General features: G+C 39.3%; 1 long non-coding RNA gene across 1 annotated transcript; it reads right to left on the bottom strand.

Annotated features, from left to right (window-relative positions):
• Positions 1 to 391: 391 nt before the first annotated feature.
• Positions 392 to 4,633, bottom strand: LOC115948544. The gene is made up of 3 exons (XR_004082357.1): positions 3,435 to 4,633; positions 2,632 to 2,840; positions 392 to 1,963 (listed from the first exon to the last, which is right to left on the bottom strand). It is a non-coding gene; the product is annotated as an uncharacterized LOC115948544 (long non-coding RNA).
• Positions 4,634 to 4,645: the final 12 nt, after the last annotated feature.

Raw genomic sequence — 4,645 nt, 5'->3', positions numbered from 1 at the left:
AGCCCATTGATGACAAGGAGTTGAAAGCTTGGCAGTTACTCTGGTAATCAGCAACCTGGCTGATGACGAATGGAAAAGATTATGTGAAATTTCCTGAAAGGGGGGAAAAAAGAGTTCTCCAAAGAAATAAAATACAAAATGAGAACAAAGGGCAAAAAAACCCCAAACCCCAACTTCTAAATCCAACACTAAATCCTTTTTATAATGTTTACATGAAAGACCCTACATGAAGCAGATGTAATAAATGAAAATTTTCCAATAGTAAACTGTGTTTAATGCCTATAAAAGGAATATGTTCCTAAAATAGGAGCACAAATATGTCCACTTGATTGTTGAAATGGACTTTTTCCCCTCAGCTGAAGAATGCATATCACTGATAGAAACCAACCAGCCAAATAAAAAACCTTTTATTGCTATAGATGGCCTCCCAGTAATATTTTTTCATTTACAACACTGAAAAGCAGCTCATCTTTTAGTGCCATTCCAAATATATATTTCTACAGTTTTCAAAATGCAAATACTTTGTTTTCTTTTTTTTTCTCTCTACTTCATTTTCTATTTTTAATACAAGAGGATGTAGATATTTCATCTTACTATTAGGAACATAAGCAACTGCTATTCAGGTTTTAGAGTCATTTGCAGTATCTCAGCTTCTGACATAGTAGTAAAGTTCAAGAAAAATTCATGTTAAATCAGACTTGGAATTACATCAGTGTTTAAGGAGAAATTCTACAGGAGAAATTCTACATTCCACATGGTTTTGTTGTGACCTGTAATGCACATTATTTGTGACATTTCTCATTTGTCTTAATTAAAAGCTGAATATTATTCCAAAGCCTTTTTTATTGGCATCTTTGGGAAGAAACAATGATGGCTTGTTTGAAGTTTTGTCCCATCATTTTTCAGTAGCTGCTGGATATACCTACCCAGTTTCACAAGTCACAGAATTGCGCTTTGGTATTCAAGACTTCAGCTTTTCATTTTGCTCACAATGGGGAAATGAAAAGGTCCTCTGGTATCTATAGTATTATTAGACCATATTTTTAAGAACAAGAAAAACCCATACAATGTGCAATTGTTTGCTGGGCATGCAAGGAATTATGAGACTTTTGTTCCTTCTGTTTTGCCAAACACAGCATAGGACAAGAAAGAAACAAATGGCTTTTAATCACGACATTAAGCAACTCGGGCAATTTAAAGTTTACCAGCAGGCAATGTTGACTATGCAGGGCTGTGAACAGGGAATTTCTGTCTCACACTGCTGAACAGATACATCACTATGTGGCTCCAGGCTTTTTCCCCACAGGCAGAGTACCACAGCTCTGTATTTTATGAGGAGTTGCAGGGAACACCTAACCCCAGCTGAAAGGAGATCGCTAAGGTTTACTGCAATACAACACAAGCCTGATTTGATTGGTAAGTTTAGTATTAAGAATTAGCTGTTTATTTATTAGCTTAAAAATATCACACAGGTTAGAGATCTCCTCCCCACTAAAGAAATGGCAATGTGATATTAGTCATTCATCAGACCCACTTCCAAATTTCTGTGGAAAAGATGTAAAATTTAGCAATAAAAAAAACCTTTAAACTTTTATTCTTGTGCATGTGTGTGTTAGCAGTGCGAAGCTCTATTGCCTGAGGAACAGATCTTTCCATCCTGGACAACACATAATTCTCTCCATGTGATAACCATGCCCAGGCACAGCCTGATGTTCCTCTGTATTTGTCCGGATTTCCTGGACCTGCAGCCATGCCTCAGAGCTCAGGTGCACCACATACCCTCCTGTCCTGGCAAAGACCACCCAGACTGTGTGGATCAGCTGCTCCATGCGCAAGTGCACTCCATCTGATGTCTCAGGAAAGCACCTGGGAGGTGCAGGCTGGAGTGCCCAGGCACAGACGAGCTCTGCAGGGCATGTGCAGGAAGTCGGACGTGTTCCAGAAGTGATGGAGAACAGAGAACCTGCAAGGGGATGGATGCCACATTTCAGGGCTGGAGGCTGTCACTCAGCAGTGATCTACTGCTCCTCTTCTGCTGTGACACTGTGCTGACAGAACTCTGCACTAACTCTTAGCTGGAAAAACTGCTCATGAAACATAAAAAAAAATCCTAAACTGGGCTGGATTTGTTCATTTAATGGGTGGTTTTGAAGCACAAGTTTAATTTAAACTAGACATAAATAGTTGCCAACCACCAAGAAGCCAAATCAAGTACAAAAATTCAGCCGAAATGATGCACTGCTATACAGGTTTATGTTTATTATCTATTTCTGCCTTCCCCAGTGATCGTCTGAACTTCATTTGCCCAACTGCCTTTCACTTTAGATGAGGATCATTTCCTCCCCTATCAGTTGAAATAAATTTTTGTCTGTTGCTACCTAAGTGCTCACATAGAGCATTTTCCATCTTCAAAAATATTAATTCAAAAATGATATATATAAGCCCTTCTACCTTGAAGTAACAATCTGTACAACCAAAGCTAACTATTTAGGGGTCCCTTGCTTCATTATCCCAGAATTTGATCAAAATGCCTACAAATAGGGATTGTCCTTGCTGGACAACATAATTCCATAGCATCTTCCCCAAAATTTTTTTATTTAAAACTAAAAAATTGTGTAACATTGTCTGCACCTCTTCAACTGACATAAAGAGATGTTTGCTGTTCCTGAGCTTCAGAGGGTGACACCACCAGCCTGACTGAGTGCCTTGGCTAAGCAGATGGAACAGGATACAACTGATGCAGGAAAGCAATTTTTGAGAGCTGCAGTTTCTTTTGCCAACAGGGTGAATATCTTCTTTGTTTCAATCCATTTGAGAAGTTCAGTTAAGGACTATTAAAGCTGAAAAATCAACATTAGAGAAGAGAAAGTAAGATTGCCTATTTTCCTCTGTCAATCTACAGCTAAACCCAAGTGTGAGAGGATAAGATCTTTCTCTAAGATTGTCAAAGCCATGGCTACCAGAAGCCTCCAATTTAATTCCCCTTCTAGGGGCCATTATTTCACTTATTTCAGAAAATATTTTAAAATGCAAAGATACTTTTGAAATGCATCAAGCATTTTAAGATAGTTTTAATGAACGATTTTAAATGACCTCAAATAAATTTTAGTTGAATGTCAGTTTTCATACAAAGACAACTTGATGCAAATCATAAATAACTAAAAATGTCAAGTACTATTCACCATTTTGTAACAATAGAGGATAATAAATTAATTTTTAATAAAATATTTTAAACCTAAACCAGATGTATTTAATGTGTATAGATATGATGTTAACTCTATAGATACATTAACTCTCAGTAGAAAGAGAAAAATGGCCAGATCGTCTAATACTGACCAGCTGATTTCTGTTTACATGTTCACCAAAAAAGAAAAATCAATTTCTCTTACAAAAGACAACTAAAACTTAAGAAGTGAAAAGAAGATCTAAATTACCTCTATGAAATCTTTCTTATTGTTCTTTTAAGGAATAGTTGAAATTGAGGATTTTCATTTTTCTGTGAAAATTAAGGATTTGCATCCAGCCACCCTTGCCTCACCTGGAACATTTAATCAACAACTTTTAATATTAAAGACAAAAAAAAAAAGAACAATGCTTAGCACATTTTCTTCTTCTTTTTTTTTTAAGTAGGAATTTATTACTCATATTTCCCATGGGGAAACCACACAGCCTCAAGATTTCCAAAAAAAGGTGCCTGTAATTACTTTTCTAAGCTTGCATTCATGCATCTGAATAAGTGAATTGACTGTGAATATGTTCTGCAGCTTCTAATAGGTCCTAACCATTAGGCCGATCAAAAATTTCCCAAGCACATTTATATTGTTGCAAAACCGCTGACAGGTCAAAAAGCAAACTTTGAAGATAAATACGTATGTTTTGCCAGCAATGAAAGCTGTGGGGGAAGGTTTTCAGGTCCAGTTTTGGAGTTCTGAGCCTCTGCCCAGGGCACGGGAACTTCTCGTGGGGTCCCCCTGCCCCGGGCAGAGCCTGCGTGCGAGTTTGGCTCTGCTCGGTCACACAGGACCGTGAGTGGGGCTCGATGGCTTCTTTTCTCTCCTCCAGAACGCTTCCCAGGGCTCTCTGTTTCATCCTGACCTGGAAGAGATGTGGAAAGTACAATTATTCTGTCCAGAATGGGTATTTTCCAGCTCGGGATTTTCAGCCTGCTGTTTGATCAGCAGTAAGGCACCATGTGTACCCAACCCAGATGTAACTCCACTAATCGTTGCTCGATATCCAGCACGCTTTCTTGCCTAGCAGGCGATACGGGAACATGCGAGCAGGAATTAAATTTATTCTTGTAAGGATTTGAAATTTTTTCATTTGAGAAGCGCTCTGCAGTTGTGCAGTAAAACCCTTTACATGTAATTTGCCTCTCCTCAATGCATGCGTTTAACTCTCTTGCTCTCTACTGATAATATCATAGGAGTGCAATATTATATATTTATGATTCTACGACGGCCTGATTTCGAAGCCGAGGGAAGCTGTGCGTGCTCGGTGCCTCTGAGAAATGCACCAGGCGCTGTCAGGGAAGGGACCTTTCCTCGGCCACCCCCGTGTCCCCCTGCATCCTGCCAGGACCGGACCTCCGGAGTCCCCCCGGCGCCCTTCTCGCCCACCACCACCTGCGCTGCCGAACGGACGG

Source organism: Geospiza fortis, unplaced genomic scaffold, assembly GCF_000277835.1.
Source record: "Geospiza fortis unplaced genomic scaffold, GeoFor_1.0 scaffold164, whole genome shotgun sequence".
NCBI lineage: Eukaryota > Metazoa > Chordata > Aves > Passeriformes > Thraupidae > Geospiza > Geospiza fortis.
This window is presented reverse-complemented; position numbering and strand designations above follow the sequence as displayed.